This window comes from Saccostrea echinata, unplaced genomic scaffold (assembly GCF_033153115.1).
Source record: "Saccostrea echinata isolate AGI-Se365-2 ecotype Australia unplaced genomic scaffold, CSIRO_AGI_Sech_v1 ptg000062l, whole genome shotgun sequence".
Classification (NCBI taxonomy): Eukaryota; Metazoa; Mollusca; class Bivalvia; order Ostreida; family Ostreidae; genus Saccostrea; species Saccostrea echinata.
Window position 1 is genome coordinate 6,296,756 of NW_026889811.1, and position 18,900 is coordinate 6,315,655.

An 18,900-nucleotide genomic window follows, 5' to 3' on the forward strand; every position below is an offset into this window, starting at 1 on the left:
GACCACTGAAAATGTTCTTTGGGAAATGCTGGAATGTTTGTATTGGCATCTTCTCTAGCTGTTTAATACATAGGGACCTAACGAGCCGCCATTAATTCCTCGGTGCCTCTCTTCAAACTCTAACAAAATACCCATGAAAAAGTTTTGCCAGTCGAAAGGCAGAATGTTGTCCTTTATTGTCATGAATTGATCATTTACCTTACTTCATTAAAACTTTTAAAAAAATATTCGAACTGCCGAGAATTAGGTCGCCGTCGTTAACCCTACACCATTTTATCCATGCAATTTTCGTGCATTACCTTAATTTTTCCGCACTTGTCATCTGTTGCACTCTATCTTAGAGCAACGTTTAAAAATATAACTGCTTTTGGTCATCCTCACAATATTTGAGGGACCGTTGGTCGTCCGTCTCGAGAGATCAGCTCCATTTTCACCTTCGATTAGCCTCTGGGTTCAATCGGGTCAACCATATTGAATGAAATCCGCACTGAATGACTAAAGTTTATACGGTGAAAGACGATTGGATAATATTACTAGTTGTTTACGGAATCAAATATGGCTGAACCGATTGAACTCTGAGGCTAATCGAAGTTGAATATGGAGCTAATCTCTCGAGAAAAATGATTTGTATGATCTTTCAACATGGAATTTCAATGATTCAGAAAGCATGAGTTTTAATTTTTTACATCACTTTCATTTTTAAGAAAAGCACAGGGCAAGATTTGTATTGAAACCGTTCCTTGTTCTTATATCATTTCAAATGAATATTTAGACAGAATGGGATCATTAAATTTGAAACAAACCAGTGCAACACAATTTATCCCAACTCATTTATGACAATATAGCAAAAAAATGTTTATCTATGTCATTGGCGGATCCAAAGGGGGGTGGTGGTTCCCGGGGTTGGAACACTCTTTATTTTTGCAGAGAGAGAGAGAGAGAGTGTGTGTGTGTGTGTGTGAGAGAGAGAGAGAGAGAATGACGCATGTTTTCTGGAATAGATATTTTTACGTCCAGTACCTTTTGAATATAAACGTAGTTCAAAACAGCTTGATCGGCCTCAATCTCTGCTCATATTCCACTTGCTACAGATAGAGTCTCACATATTAAGTTTACCTTCACTATCACTCCATTTCAGCCTTTTTATGCCCCCGTATTGAAGATTCTGGGGTATATAGTTTTTGCCCTGTCCGTCCGTCTGTTTGTCTGTTTAACTGTTTGTCTGCAAAAACTTTACCCTTGCCCATAACTTTTGATTGGTTGGAGCTATGGCTTTCATATTTCACATGTGTATTCCTTGTGACAAGACCTTTGTTTGGGTACCACCATATTTAACCTTTTGACCTTGACCTTGGAGTTTGACCCAGTTTTGTAAAATTTTACCAATCATTAACTTTGGCCATAACTTTTGAACAATTGGTGCTAGGGCTTCTATATTTCACATGTGTAATCCTTGTGACAAGGCCTTCCTTTGGATACCAAAAACTTTGACCCTTTGACCTTGACCTTGGAGTTTGACTTACTTTTGGAAAACTTTAACCTTGGTCATAACTTTTGAACGATTGGTGCTTCGCCTTTTATATTTCACCTGTGTATTTCTTGGGAGAAGGCCTTTCCTAGGGCACCATTAATTTTGACCATTTGACCTTGACCTTGATGTTTGTCATACTTTTGAAAAAACTTTAACCTTTTCCATATCTATTTAATAGTTGCTGCTAAGGCTTTCATATTTCACATGTTTATTCCTCGAGACAAGACCTTCCTTTGGGTACCAACATATTGGATTTGCATTTGATAAAGTTTAACCTTTGCTATAAGTTGCCATACGGGGGCATCAGTGTTTCACAAACACTTGTTATTTTGAAGTGAATTGTAGAAAATATTCTTCTTATTTTAATATACGATAAGTACATGTAACGTGTTAAATTTGATATCAGATCTTTAGCTATACGTCATTAAAGGGGCACAGACACATTCGCATTGATATTTTGTTTACAATTTTGAATTTTGAATTTTTATTTGAAAATAGCTTCAGTTTAATGATTTAAACTTACATGAAAAATGTTACTTTGAAGGCGAAGAAATAATGTGTTTTGAGATACATGTATAATGCAAAAAGAGATAACCTTCGAACTGAAGTCAGTATACAGTTAAAGTATATCATTGATGGAGTTAGCAAGATTCCAGTTCCCCAAGGCCAGGACTATTTCCCGAGGCGAAGCCGAGGGAAATAGTCCTGGTCGAGGGGAACTGCAATCTTGCTAACTCCATCAATGATATGCTTTTAAATGTTTTATTATACCGATACAAACGTAAAATTTAGAGGATTCAGATAGCGTGATTTCGTAGCAGTGATTAGCTCACTGAACTAAAACATGGGGATTAGTCCATTCACATATCATACCAATGTAAAAGTAAAATCTAGAGGATTATGGATAACCGAGAATTAGCTTTTGATGCAGGGATTAGCTCATGATCACTTGACTAACGCACGGGTATTAGTCCAGTCATAACGATTTCTAGGGAAATAATCACATTTATTAGACCTCTACTGATTTTTCCCCTATATAACATTAGATTGTTAGATGTGACTAATTCCCTAGAAATTGTTATGAATTGACTAATCCCCGTGCGTTAGTCAAGTGAACTTATCCCTGCATCAGAAGCTAATTCCCGGTTATCCGTAATCCTCTAGATTTTACGTTTACATTGGTATGATATGTGAATGGACTAATCCCCTTGTTTTAGTTCAGTGAGCTCATCCCTCTATGAAATCACGCTATCGGAATCCTCTAGATTTTACGTTTGTATCGGTATAATAAAACATTTAAAAGTATATCATTGCGGGAGTTAGCAAGATTCCAGTTCCCCTCGACAAGGACTATATCCCTCGGCTTCGCCTCGGGAAATAGTCCTGGCCTTGGGGAACTGGAATCTTGCTAACTCCATCAATGATATACTTTAACTGTATAATATGAAATATTGAAGTAAGGTTTCACTGAGTGCGGGCCATAGAAGCCCTAGAGACTGTGACTATAATTGATAAACGTAAATTTGCACAACATATATCACACATTTTTGCCTGATTTTGTCTTTTCTGATCAGAATAGTTTTTGTACATTTTCTTCCATGTGAAGATAACATAGTTTTTAAAAGTTTAACTTGTACTTGTTACTGGAAGCCCGAGTTTTTTTTCATAATTAACTTTATGTACAACCTTTTATCGAGCTTAAATCTATTAACACGTCTCAAACTTGATGAGGATTTTAAAAAAGAGTGATAATTAAAGAAATATTTTTATAATTATTATATTAATAGAAAAAGACTCCGACTCACGTGTAATGTACGACGAAAGGTATGACAGATTTACCTAAATTTCGTGAAATATTTTTACATCCCTTAATATTAAAGTGCTTTTAATGGCAGAAAAATTAAGGAGAAAATGGAATTTACCATAAATAATTTCTGTAAATTAAAAAATACTAATGTTTTATCTGTTCTTTCAGAACACACTTTAAAAATGTCCAAGTGAAAATCACTTCGACATTTAATTAAATACCCCCTAAAAATGGCTAGTTTCTATATGTTTGACCACTGAAAATGTCCTTTGCAATATGCTGGAATGTTTGTACTGGCACCTCATCTAGCTGATTAATTCTCACTGCATCAATGTCAGACACTTTCGGTCATGATATAATCACCAGCTTCCAAAAGGCCAACTACACCAGAATTTTGAATAATGGATTTTTTTTTGCTGCAGCTCTTACATACATCTAATGCTTTGTATGCGTTTCGATGTTTAATGACTTCATGTTTCTGTTAAGATTTTAGAGCTGAAGGTACAGTGTATCTAGATAAAAGGGTATTTCAGAACAGTCCAGTATTATTTGGGTGTGCTAAAAGAATCTGGCATTTAACTCTGTAACAAAAAACCATGTTCTAATTCGAGGTATATAAAAAGCGTTAAAAATTCCTACATTTGCCCGACCTTTATCGAATTTATCGAACTGAACATCATTATAAGTCCATGTTTTCAACACAAAACATTTATTGTTGAAGTATAAATTTTCTTAAGAGAGGTATTTTACTTGTTCTTTAGTACCCTATTTTTAAAGCTTTTAAGGTTAAAGCTGAGCATTGATCATATTTAGGTATATGTATATGTCCTTTAAATGTGTCCATTTGAATAGGTTGTGCCTGCAAATTTTGAACAAAATCTAAAAATTATGCAAAAAGAAGGCATTTTTTATGAATAATCTACTGCCATTTAATGATACGTTATATGCATATAAGTGCATTTAATTCTCACGCTTAATGAACATTTCAAGATTATTCGAACTGTTCTAAATGAATGTGTTCGTTTTTCTAAAAAAAAAAAAAAATAATGAAAATTTAATTTTTTTTTTTTCAAATTTAAGGAAGATTTTAATTCCCTTTAAGTACTACTATGTACCCCGCTATATGTAGTAGACCATGTACATGTATATACATGTATTTTAGTTTGGCAATTTACAAAATGTTGTATAAGGAGAAGACTATCTTAGTTTCAAAACTTGTGTCTGATTTTGATTTTACTTCTTGTCAATAAAATATGTTCAATATACATAAATATGCCCATCTTCATTCAAAGTTAGTACATGTAATGTTATGATAAATTAAACTACGGCTTTTTCTTTAATTCAATGAAAAATGAGTGTTTTTTACGCCACGAGAAAGAAATCAACAGGTAAAATGTTTTAAATTTGAATTTATATAATTTCAGTTAAAAAATAAGTAAATATTGTCTGCAAAATGTTTGCAAACCGTTATATATCGTTACGTTATTCGTAATCCTAAAAGTTTTGTTTGTATATGTTCAAATATATAAGAAAAATGTCAATTCACTGCAGAATCACGCACTATATAATGTAATTAAAGCTAAATCATTCAAACAGAACACCGTATAAGGCGCAAAGTGTAATATACAATATTGCCATAAGTCATAAGAAAGAGATATTCACCGTATTTTTTTTTCAATGATTTATAATTTCATTTGTATCTGATATAACTACACAAAACGTAACATTATCTGTCAATGTAATATATAGTCGGGAAAAAAAAACCTCGGGGCTGGTAACTTTTGACGCTTTAGACGGAGAAGTCTGAATCTTGTCGAGAGAATTTTTTTTCATACATATAATGCACAATAAATATACGTTTATGATGGTGTGCTTCGTCAACTCGTTACTGACGACAAACAACAAAAAATCACCAACAGAAAGATGGATCCCTTAGTAAAGTGTTGGTCATTTTCGTAACGCTATTTAAATCTCTGAAGACTTCGAAATTGCTACTCTATCAATAAATTACCCGGACTCGATGAAATGTTTCCATGCAGAAAGTTTGGGAAAAAATACTTCATTGAATAAAAATGTTTCTTAGAAAGCCAGGGATATAATGCAAAAAGAGATTACCTTGGTACCGCGGTCTGTAACTTTTAATACTACGATGATAAAATGTTATGTGAAATACATGTATATATATATATATATATTTCTTTTAAAGAAGTGAAGGTAGTGGTCCCAGAGACTCTGAATAAATGATTAACGTAAAGCACAACATATATCACACATTTTTGCCTGATTTCATCTTATCTGATCAGAATAGTTTTTATACATTTTGTTTTAAGTGAAGGTAACATAGTTTCGAAAGTTGAATATGTACTTCTTTACTGGAAACCCAAGTTTTTTCATAATTAACTTTATGTAAAACCTTTTATCGAGCTTTAACCTATTTAAATAGAATAAAGATTAATTAACGCGTCTCAAACTTGATGAAGAGTTTGAAAAAGAGTGATAATTATTGAAAAAGACTCGACTCACGTGTCATGCGCGACCAAAAAAAAGTATGACAGATTTACGTAAATTTCGTGATAATCCTTTTACATCCCTTAAGGTGGCTAGGATCATTACACCAACAGTTTATTTTAGATTTCATTACAGCAACACTTATTATGAAGATTTCAAATATCCAAATGGAGGTTATGATACGATAAATATATATTTTTTTAAAATGAAATCTTTTTTTCTGATTTTGGTTAAATGTTTTATTTCAAGTTTCTGATTGATAGTATTGCAGGAATATCAGTGTCAAGTGATGGATTTCTTCAGATATGTAAGCAATATAATAACACTTCATGATATTCAATATCATTTTCATTAGAAAAAATAATTTTCTCCCAAAAAAGAATTAATGAATTAATGTGATTTTCTTCTTAATCTTTGCATGAATAATTAAGAAAATCAGTTATAAATAGACAAGGAATGTATATTAATGAATAACAAGTGAAAATTTTTTCAGACGTCTTTCAGAACAAACCTTTATAAAATGTCCAAGTGAAAAACCACTTCGACATTTAATTAAATATTCCCTAAAAATAGCTAGCTTTTATATGATTGACCACTGAAAATGTCCTTTGGGAAATGCTGGAATGTTTGTATTGGCATCTTCTCTAGCTGTTTAATACATAGGGACTTGAGACAATCTTAGCAAAATCGGGTATATAGTATAAAAGGGGAGAAGGGACCTAACGAGCCGCCATTAATTCCTCGGTACCTCGCTTCAAACTCTAAATAGTTCAATTATTATTCAAAATACCCATGGAAAAAGTTTTGCCAGTCGAAAGGCAGAATGTTGTCCTTTATTGTCATGAATTGATCATTTACCTTACTTCATTAAAACATAGAAAAAAATATTCGATCTGCCGAGAATTAGGTCGCCGTCGTTAACCCTACACCATTTTATCCACGGAATTTTCGTGCATTACCTTGATTTTTCCGCACTTGTCATCTGTTGCACTCTATCTTAGAGCAACGTTTAAAAATATAACTGCTTTTGGTCATCCTCGCAATATTTGAGGGACCGTTGATCGTCCGTCTCGAGAGATCAGCTCCATTTTTACCTTCGATTAGCCTCTGGGTTCAATCGGGTCAACCATATTGAATGAAATCCGCACTGAATGACTAAAGTTTAAACGGTGAAAGACGATTGGATAAATTATACTAGTTGTTTACGGAATCAAATATGGCTGAACCGATTGAACTCTGAGGCTAATCGAAGTTGAAAATGGAGCTGATCTCTCGAGAAAAATGATTTGTATGTTCTTTCAACATGGAATTTCAATGATTCAGAAAGCATGAGTTTTAATTTTTCACATCACTTTCATTTTTAAGAAAAACACAGGGCAAGATTTGTACTGAAACCGTTCCTTGTTCTTATATCATTTCAAATGCATATTAGACAGAATGGGATCATTAAATTTGAAACAAACCAGTGCAACACAATTTATCCCAACTCATTTATGACAATATAGCAAAAAAATGTTTATCTATGTCATTGGCGGATCCAAAAGAGGGGGTGGTGGTTCCCGGGGTTGGAACACGCTTTATTTTTGGAAAGAGAGAGTGTGTGTGTGTGTGTGAGAGAGAGAGAGAATGACGCATGTTTTCTGGAATAGATATTTTTACGTCCAGTACCTTTTGAATATAAACGTAGTTCAAAACAGCTTGATCGGCCTCAATCTCTGCTCATATTCCACTTGCTACAGATAGAGTCTCACATATTAAGTTTACCTTCACTATCACTCCATTTCAGCCTTTTTATGTCCCCGTATTGAAGATTCTGGGGTATATAGTTTTTGCCCTGTCCGTCCGTCTGTTTGTCTGTTTAACAGTCTGTCTGCTTGTCCGCAAAAACTTTACCCTTGCCCATAACTTTTGATTGGTTGGAGCTATGGCTTTCATATTTCACATGTGTATTCCTTGTGACAAGACCTTTGTTTGGGTACCACCATATTTAACCTTTTGACCTTGACCTTGGAGTTTGACCCAGTTTTGCAAAATTTTACCAAACATAAACTTTGGCCATAACTTTTGAACAATTGGGGCTAGGGCTTCTATACCTCACATGTGTAATCCTTGTGACAAGGCCTTCCTTTGGATACCAAAAACTTTGACCCTTTGACCTTGACCTTGGAGTTTGACTTACTTTTGGAAAACTTTAACCTTGGTCATAACTTTTGAACGATTGGTGCTTCGCCTTTTATATTTCACCTGTGTATTTCTTGGGAGAAGGCCTTTCCTAGGGCACCATTAATTTTGACCATTTGACCTTGACCTTGATGTTTGTCATACTTTTGAAAAAACTTTAACCTTTTCCATATCTATTTAATAGTTGCTGCTAGGGCTTTCATATTTCACATGTTTATTCCTCGAGACAAGACCTTCCTTTGGGTACCAACATATTGGATTTGCATTTGATAAAGTTTAACCTTTGCTATAAGTTGCCATACGGGGGCATCAGTGTTTCACAAACACTTGTTATTTTGAAGTGAATTGTAGAAAATATTCTTCTTATTTTAATATACGATAAGTACATGTAACGTGTTAAATTTGATATCAGATCTTTAGCTATACGTCATTAAAGGGGCACAGACACATTCGCATTGATATTTTGTTTACAATTTTAAATTTTGAATTTTTATTTGAAAATAGCTTCAGTTTAATGATTTAAACTTACATGAAAAATGTTACTTTGAAGGCGAAGAAATAATGTGTTTTGAGATACATGTATAATGCAAAAAGAGATAACCTTCGAACTGAAGTCAGTATACAGTTAAAGTATATCATTGAGGGAGTTAGCAAGATTCCAGTTTCCCAAGGCCAGGACTATTTCCTGAGGCGAAGCCGAGGGAAATAGTCCTGGTCGAGGGGAACTGGAATCTTGCTAACTCCCGCAATGATATACTTTTAAATGTTTTATTATACCGATACAAACGTAAAATTTAGAGGATTCAGAAAGCGTGATTTGTAGTAGGGATTAGCTCACTGAACTAACACCTGGGGATTAGTCCATTCACATATCATACCAATGTAAAAGTAAAATCTAGAGGATTACGGATAACCGGGAATTAGCTTTTAATGCAGGGATTAGCTCACTTGACTAACGCAAGGGTATTAGTCCAGTCATAACGATTTCTAGGGAATTAATCACATTTATTATACCTCTACTGATTTTTCCCCTATATAACATTAGATCGTTAGATGTGACTTATTCCCTAGAAATTGTTATGAATTGACTAATCCCCGTGCGTTAGTCAAGTGAGCTAATCCTTGCATCAGAAGCTAATTCCCGGTTATCCGTAATCCTCTATATTTTACGTTTACATTTGTATGATATGTGAATGGACTAATCCCCTTGTTTTAGTTCAGTGAGCTCATCCCTCTATGAAATCACGCTATCTGAATCCTCTAGATTTTACGTTTGTATCGGTAAAATAAAACATTTAAAAGTATAACATTGCGGGAATTAGCAATATTCCAGTTCCCCTCGACAAGGACTATATCCCTCGGCTTCGCCTCGGGAAATAGTCCTGGCCTTGGGGAACTGGAATCTTGTTAACTCCCTCAATGATATACTTTAACTGTATAATATGAAATATTGAAGTAAGGTTTCACTGAGTGCGGGCCATAGAAGCCCTAGAGACTGTGACTATAATTGATAAACGTAAATTTGCACAACATATATCACACATTTTTGCCTGATTTTGTCTTTTCTGATCAGAATAGTTTTTGTACATTTTCTTCCATGTGAAGATAACATAGTTTTAAAAGTTTAACTTGTACTTGTTACTGGAAGCCCGAGTTTTTTTTTCATAATTAACTTTATGTACAAACTTTTATCGAGCTTAAATCTATTAACACGTCTCAAACTTGACGAGGATTTTGAAAAAGAGTGATAATTAAAGAAATATTTCTATAATTATTATATTAATAGAAAAAGACTCCGACTCACGTGTAATGTACGACGAAAAGTATGACAGATATACCTAAATTTCGTGATAATATTTTTAAATCCCTTAATATTAAAGTGCTTTTAATGGCAGAAAAATTAAGGAGAAAATGGAATTTACCATAAATAATTTCTGTAAATTAAAGAATATTAATGTTTTATCTGTTCTTTCAGAAGACACCTTTAAAATGTCCAAGTGAAAATCACTTCGACATTTAATTAAATACCCCCTAAAAATGGCTAGTTTCTATATGTTTTGACCACTGAAAATGTCCTTTGCTCATCTAGCTGGTTAATTCTCACTGCATCAATGTCAGACTCTTTCGGTCATGATATAATCACCAGCTTCCATAAGGCCAACTACACAAGAATTTTGAATAATTGATTTTTTTTTGCTGCAGCTCTTACATACATCTAATGCTTTGTATGCGTGTATGCTGTGTATCGTTACGTTATTCGTAATCCTAATGTTTTGTTTGTATATGTTCAAATATATAAGAAAAATATCAGTTCACTGCAGAATCACGCGCTATATAATGTAATTAAAGCTTAATCATTCAAACCGAACACTGTATAAGGCGCAAAGTGTAATATACAATATTACCATAAGTCATAAGAAAGAGATATTCACCGTATTCTTTTTTCAATGATTTATAATTAAATTTGTATATAATATAACTACACAAAACATAACATTATCTGTCAATGTAATATATTGTCGGGAAAAAAACTCGGGGCTGGTAACTTTTGACGCTTTAGACGGAGAAGTCTGAACCTTGTCGAGAGAATTTTTTTTCATACATAAAATGCACAATAAATAGAGATCTATACGTTTATTTTCCATTGACACAGGGAATTCAAAATGTCTGCACATTCAGTTAAATCAAAAATTAAAGGTTTAAATTAAAAAACAATCGTTAGTAAGCCGAGTATCCGATCGTGTGCTTCGTCAACTCGTTACTGACGACAAACAAAAAAAAAAAAAAAAAAAATCACCAACAGGAACATGGATCCCTTAGTAAAGTCTCGGTCATTTTTGTAACGCTAAATCTCTGAAGACTTTGAAATTGCTACTCTATCAATTTACCCGGACTCGATGAAATCAAAGCAGAAAGTTTGGGGGAAAATACTTCATTGAATAAAAATGTTTCTAAGAAGGCCAGGGATATAATGCAAAAAGAGATTACCTTGGTACTGCGGTTTTAACTTTTAATACTACGATGATAAAATGGTATGTGAAAAATATATTATTTCTTATAAAAAAGTGAAGTAAGTGTTCCCAGAGACTCTGACTAAATGATTAACGTAAAGCACAACATATATCACAATTTTTTGCATGATTTCGTCTTTTCTGATCAGAATAGTTTTTATACATTTTGTTTCAAGTGAAGGTAACAAGGTTTTGAAAGTTGAATATGTACTTCTTTACTGGAAACCCAAGTTTTTTCATGATTAACTTTTTGTACAATCTATTATCGAGCTTTAACCAATTTAAATAGAATAAAGGTTAATTAACACGTATCATACTTGATGAGGATTTTGAAAAAGAGTGATAATTATTGAAAAAGACTCGACTCACGTGTCATGCGCGACCAAAAAAGTATGACAGATTTACGTAGATTTAGTGACAATCCTTTTACATCCCTTAAGGGGGCTCATTACACCAACAGTTTATTTTAGATTTCATTACAGTACTACTTATTATGAAGATTTCAAATATCCAAATGGAGGTTATGATACGATAAATTATATTAAAAAAAATTAAATCTTTTTTTTCTGATTTTGGTTAAATGTTTTATTTCAAGTTTCTGATTGATAGTATTGCAGGAATATCGGTGTCAAGTGATGGATATCTTCTTCAGATATGTAAGCAATATAATAACACTTCAGAATATTCAATATTATTTTTATTAGAAAAAATAATTTTCTCTCAAAAAAGAATTAATGTGATTTTATTCTTAATCTTTGCATGAATAATTTGGAAAATCAGTTATGAATAGACAAGGAATGTATATTAATGAATAACAAGTGACAAATTGAATGAAAAATGTTTTAAGGAAATCAAAATTACAATTAATTGGAATAAAAAATCCACTTGCAAGAGTTATCTTTCCCCTGACTCAAAACACTCAGGAACGGTAATCTTGGTGGAGATTCGGCTGGGATAGATATTTGGGCTGACGCCCACCGAATCTTGGGACAGTCCTTCATAATTCACGTCTGGAGATTCAGTCCCAACTTCGGCCGGCTATATCAAGAATTATTCACATAGGCGACACTGTCGTTCGCTTCAATTAAGTCATTTAGTTGTTTAATTAACTCTCTGTCACTATTATTTTCACATTGCTTACCGTCTAGGCATGTAAATCCCAACATAAAAACATTCACTAAAATCTCAGTTCAAAATATGGCTCCCCTGACGTTATTATTTATCTCCTCGCACTAAAGAGTTCCTCTATGGTCTGTTTTCATTTCTATGAAAAATACTTAAAAGCCACAGTAGAGGTTCAGTATCACATAAAAGAAAACAGACTGTAGGAACTCTTAAGTGCAAATAGATAAACAATTACTGTACGTCAGGGGGGCCATATTTTTCATCGGGTGCCTGTGATATATTTTCCCTATAATTTGTTCTTATTTACTCAAATATGCTATGAAATACGGCTAGGAAAATCATTTGGTACAAAATGTAACATTTTTAATCATTTTTTTTTAATATAGAACTATATCTGGGTCATCTCTCCACAAATGTAAAACGATGTTATTTTGTGCATTTTAAATCAACAAGACGAACAGCAATTGAGAGAAGAGCCAGAGTCCATGAAAATTAATTTTAAAACAAGATGTGTTTGTGAAACACTAATGCCCCGGTATGGCAACTTATAGCGAAGGTTAAACTTTCTCAAATGCAAATCAAATACGATGGTACCGCACCCAAAGTGTACTTGTACCGAGGAATATACCTGTGTAATATGAGCAACCATTGAAAAGATATGGAAAAGGTTAAAGTTTTTTTTTTCCAAAAGTAGTTCAAACTCCAAGGTCAAAGGGTCAAAGTTGTTGGTATCCAAAGGAAGGTCTTGTCACAAGGATTACACATGTGAAGTTTGAAAGCCCTAGCACCAACCGTTCAAAAGTTATATATAGCCAATGTAAAAAGTTTTCAAAAGTAGGTCAAACTCCAAGGTCAAGGTCAAAGGGTCAAAGTTGTTGGTATCCAAAGAAAGGTCCTGTCACAAGGATTAAACATGTGAAGTATAAAAACCCTTCAAAACCGTTCAAAAGTTATAGCCAATGTTAAAGTTTTTCAAAAGTAGGTCAAACTCCAAGGTCAAGATCAAAGGGTCAAAGTTGTTGGTATCCAAAGGAAGGACTTGTCACAAGAATTACTCTAACTATAACTATACTATAAACCTCCGAATCTTCGATACGGGGGCATAAAATATCATTGCGTAAAGGCACTGCACATAGAGTTTAAAACTTACGTTATTCATATGATGGTACAGTGGTTTGTTTCCAGTCTCTGACGGTGATGAATGGATAATTTTGAGTTTGTTCATCACAAGGAGCTTTTTTATGCCCCTGTATCGAAGAATCGGGGGTATATAGTTCTTGACCTGTCTGTCCATCTGTCTGTCTGTTTGTCCGCAAAAACTTTAACATTGCCCATAACTTTTGATTGGTTGGAGCTATGGCTTTCATATTTTACATGTGTATTTCTTGTGACAAGCCCTTTCTTTGGGTACCACCATATTTGACCTTTTGACCTTGACCTTGGAGTTTGACCCAGTTTTGCAAAAATTTACCCAACTTTAACCTTGGCCATAACTTTTGAACAATTAGAGCTAGGGCTTTCATAGTTCACATGTGTAATCCTTGTGACAAGACCTTCCTTGGGATACCAACAACTTTGACCCTTTGACCTTGACCTTGGAGATTGGCCTACTTTTGAAAAAACTTTAACATTGGCCATAACTATTTAACCTTTGATGCTAGGGCTTTCATACATCACATATGTATGTAATTCCTGTGACAAGAACTTTCTCTGGATACCATCAACTTTGACCATTTGACCTTGACCTTGGAGTTAGACCTACTTTTGAAAAACTTAAACCTTGGCCGTAACTATTGAACCGTTGGTGCTAGGGCTTTCATACTTCATATATGTAATACTTGTGACAAGACCTTCCTTTGGATACCCACAACTTTGACCTTTTGACCTTGACCTTGGAATTTGACCTACTTTTGGAAAACTTAAACATTGGTAATAACTTTTGAACCGTTGGTGCTAGGGCTTTCATACTTCACATATGTAATCCTTGTGACAAGACCTTCCTTTGGATACCAACAATTGTAATCCATTGACCTTGACCTTGGAGTTTGACCTACTTTTGAAAAACTTAAACCTTGGTCATAACTTTCGAACGATTGGTGCTTCAGCTTTCATATTTCACCAGTATATTTCTTGTGAGAAGGCCTTTCCTTAGACACAATTCATTTCGACCATTTGACCTTGACCTATATATATATATATATATATATATATATATATATAATTTTGGAAAGTAATGACTTTATTAATATTAATAAAATAAAGTTGCTGGCATCTTGACTGGCAAAGAAAAGATAATTCACATTGTAATTGTAATTAAATCACTTAGAGATTATTTTAAAACTCTAAGATTTATGCAAATTACTGTTAAGGAGGGATTCTTGTCTGGTTTCTGACTAGATGAAAAGTTCAAAGTATATTTGTTTATATGTTTTATATAGTTAGATGTAAGATATTTAAAAGATAATATTTTTCTTTCCTCATCACGATTGTACAACTTTAAATAGAAATGGTAATGTGAGTTTGAAATCTAGCAGGGACTATATTTTTGGCGGAATGGCGGTGTATGAAAATATCTTCTTTTCTGCCTCTCGAAATAATTATAGAACAATGAATTTAGTTATAATTTTTACACAATCAAAGACTTGGAGAATTTTTTTTTTAGTTTTAAAATATATCAAATAAATATGATTTTCCAAACAAACTACAATTATGTTAGCTTTTAAAAGCTTCCAATCTAAGTTCAGATTTGAGCCAAAAATCCGTAAAAAGTGTTTTTTTCTCTCTTAGTAAACGGTCAAAACTTTTTGTTTTTATATCATTTTGTATCTTTATGTGACAACTTTACCATATGTGAAAATAAGAAAAATTTAATTATATGAAGCATATAAAAATAACTTAAATATCTTAAAATTTTAGGAAAGATAGAGAAAATTCGGATTAGCCAATATCCATTTTAGTTAAATTATTTATGTCAATTTGGTAATATCATCTTATAGACCCTTTATGTTAATATCTCTTTATGCAAAAAGAAAAACATTTAATTCATTGAAATAGAGGTAGGCATCGCATAATTGGCAACAGCAACAGTAATTTTTTATGCTTAATGTCCAGGGAAAAGGTAATGACCTTGACCTGACCTTGCCTCTAATATAAAACGGTCAAATTTAATCTAAATGATACCATCACTTAGTGATATTGTCTTCTTGATTCTGTGAAAATTTCATTGATTTTTAAATATAAGAAATAAGTGTTCTTATGAGAAGAATCCCTCCATAACGTAATATACATTCTCTATTTAGAGTTGTCGTTCCTGCTACACTCTCGCAGATTATAAAGATTTCTGGACAAGTTGTAAACGGTGAAATTTGCATTTAAAATTTCATTCTCTGACTATCCAGGAAAAAGCATCAGAAGCCCCCAAGTTTTAAGCTTTTAAAAACAGTTTTATGAGTTATTTTAGTTATGTTTTATGTGTTTAAAAGCAAAAGGATTTATATTCATCTTTACTATATTTTGGACCAAAAAATAATAATAATAGTAATAAATAAATATTTTTTTAAAATTAAAATTAAAAAAAGGCAGTAATACAATATATTACATGTATATGTGTAACATTTATCATGTAATTATTCATGTTTTGTATCTACATGTATCACTGACTCTTTAAGGACATTGGCAAGGTTCCTGGTTATTGTATAGAATTTTTCAAGAACTTTTGAGTAGGTTTAAATGTACTAAATAGGCTATATTCTGGATCGTTTTACCTACCAATCCAGCATTCCTTTTAAGATTTTGTCAAATTAGTGTTTTTACAATTCTTAATGCATTTCCTATGTAAAATGTTGATAAAAGGGACGTACATAATTTTTCACCATAATATTTCTTCAAAACACATTTATTTCATACAGTTTTTGTATTATATACGTTATTGTAACTTCATTTCCTATGACTTCTAGATATTTTGGTTGAAAATGTATATATAGAAACAAGACATGGATATACCGGCACCGATCATCATTTTTGAGTTGCGTCCCTTAACAGCTAAAATTGGTCAAGAGACTGGTTGATTGTTTTTATCATGTAATTGACTGAATTGATTGAAACACATTGTCATAAAATATTGGCATGGATTTATTTTTAACTTTTATTCGTAATTACTAAATGCTGATTCCTTCACACGACCTAAGAACTGTTCTCAGTCGGCATGGTCGACCTACCTGTCAGCATATGTCACATCTTTGCCCTTCCCAGCATACTGAGCATAACTATGGTAAATGACGACCTGTTTGCTCTTTGTCCCTGAATACAATGCACAACAAAGCCATTACTACTTTTCTTTCTTGCTGTATAGATGATTCTACCCGTTGAAGGAAGTACACGTGCTTTTGTTTACCTCTATAACATACGCTTTATTGGTTTTCACCGCTTAGAGAATTCTACACGGGAGATCACTCTCAATCACTATTTTACAAGTGAAAAAACCCATGTATTAAACCTTTTTTCTCCGGAAAGCCCTGACTTGCCAATGTCCTTAATTAAAACATTTATTATGCAAAGTTTTTGAGAACTACTGAGTATTATGCGAATGACACAAAAAATATAAACTTCGAATTAATTGTTTGGCCAATTTTACACAATCGGTCGGGAGAGGGGAAACAAACAAGCTTTTAAAGATGACCTTGAATAAGAAAAGAAAATATAAGCACTGTACTGTGTACATACACTGTACATTGTCATTTTCTCAAGACCTAGAGTTTGTTATCCCTTTTCCCACGATGATAGAAATAAAAATAAATTAAAAAAAACAAAGCAAAATAAAACCCAGAGAATCAGATATCATGAATTAATATTTGCTCTATCCAAGAAACTTCTGAAACATGTATCTTGCTTCATCTTCTTGCAACCCGACTATATATTTCAAACACAAGTTGTCTCTCTTTCTTCAATTACATGTATTGTTGATTGTAATCAAGATAGAAAAAAACCCAGTCACATTACGATAAATAGTTAAATGAAGTTAAATAAACAAGTAATCATGAAAAATAAGCTAACAGCGTAATGCACATGATAAAATTACATGTAATGAAAAACTTCGAAATGTACATGTATATCAAAGTTCTTAAATGTTATTATTTCAATTTCTGTAACAACGGCTCGTTGGTCTAGGGGTATGATTCTCGCTTTGGGTGCGAGAGGTCCCGGGTTCAAATCCCGGACGAGCCCGTAACTTTTTTCTTTTCTTTTTTTTTTTTTTTTTTTTTTACTTTCTTTTACTTATTTAAAAAATAATTTGTTGAACTGCAAAAGGAACATACTATGCATTTAACTTTATGATCAAATGTATATAATGTAGATGTATCTTTTGAAAATAATTTAGCGTAAAGCAAATGCAAATGGAAGAGTAAAACTTATAAAATATATACATTTTACAATGTAGCATTTACAAAGGATATCACTCCGATCTTACATAACATGTTTATGAATAGTTTCAATCTCGGTATACATGTACTTTCACCCCCTCCCTTTTTTTTTTAATGATTTTGTCGATTTATCAGTGTCGCTTTTTTTTTCGAGAAGTTTATGAATCAGCTGATTCGTCTTTTGAAAAATCCCTGCAGACAACAGCTATGTACCTTATATAGGACGGTGATATATATTTTCCCCATGCAGTTACAGTACGAGTTATTGAGCAAATTAAATAACACTTGAGTCACGGCCGCTTCCCGTTACTTTTTCTCTGTTATATCGAAAATTGCTTAAAATTCTGTTTTAAGTTTTAAAAGTTTTCATACGAAAAAAAATTTATTCTTGGTGCAAAATTAAATATCCCTGCAATCAATTTTCTATATATTGATCATGAAAAAAATGATTAATTTCTGTGGTTATTTCTTTTCATTTACCTTTTACGAGTACCAATTCTTGGATACTAGTATAAAGGTGGATTTATGATTACTTGGTCAGTTTGGTATATTGGGTATTAAGAAAATTCTCATTTATAGACGATTTGCCAAAAAAAAAGACAAAAACTAACTAATTTAAAGAAATGTCAGAATACTTCCTTTCTTAAGTTTGAGGCTTACGCCCTTAGGTAAAAATCATAAATTGAAATCTTATATTTCCTTTATAAAATTGTCAAATTAAAAGCTCATTCCTGTCAAAGTTTTGACCGCAAGGTATGTTGAAATTGTTTGCATTTCAATTATTATTTAGATTCCTTTTGGAAAATCATAAGCGTTCAAGAAAAATTTATATGAGTGCAGGCCCGTAGGAAGCAATTACAGTTTTTTTTTTTGGGGGGGGGGGGGGCACAGCCATACATTTTCAGTTGAGGGGGCACTATCAACTACATTGTGTCAAAAATTTCTTGACAAGCCAAAAAAAAAAAAAAAAAAAGATTATAAGACGTTTTTATTGAGGGGACACAAGCATATAGTATCTATGTTTTCTATAGTACTCTATATATCGGCAAAATTTTGGGAGGCACGCCCCCCCGTCCCCCCCCCCCCCCCCCCTGGTTTCTACGGCCATGGAGTGAGCAGATGGACCATGGAGTGAGCTAGAAGACTGTCGAAATTTTGTGCGAAGTATTGTATACCAATACATTCTTTATCCGAAATTTTCCTTTTTTTCTTTCTTTCTTTCTTTTTTCTTTCTTTTTTTTTTTATTAAAAATGTTCAAAAGTTTAAGTTAACGGTGAAGGGAGATTTCAGCTTTTTTTTTTAATTTTAATTTTTTT

At 32.9% G+C, this 18,900-nt stretch overlaps 1 non-coding gene across 1 annotated transcript; it reads left to right on the plus strand.

The window, feature by feature from the left end:
• Nucleotides 1-17,314: 17,314 nt before the first annotated feature.
• Trnap-ugg (transfer RNA proline (anticodon UGG)) lies at nt 17,315-17,386 on the plus strand. Its single transcript has one exon. It is a non-coding gene; the product is annotated as a tRNA-Pro (tRNA).
• The last annotated feature ends 1,514 nt before the right edge of the window (nt 17,387-18,900 follow it).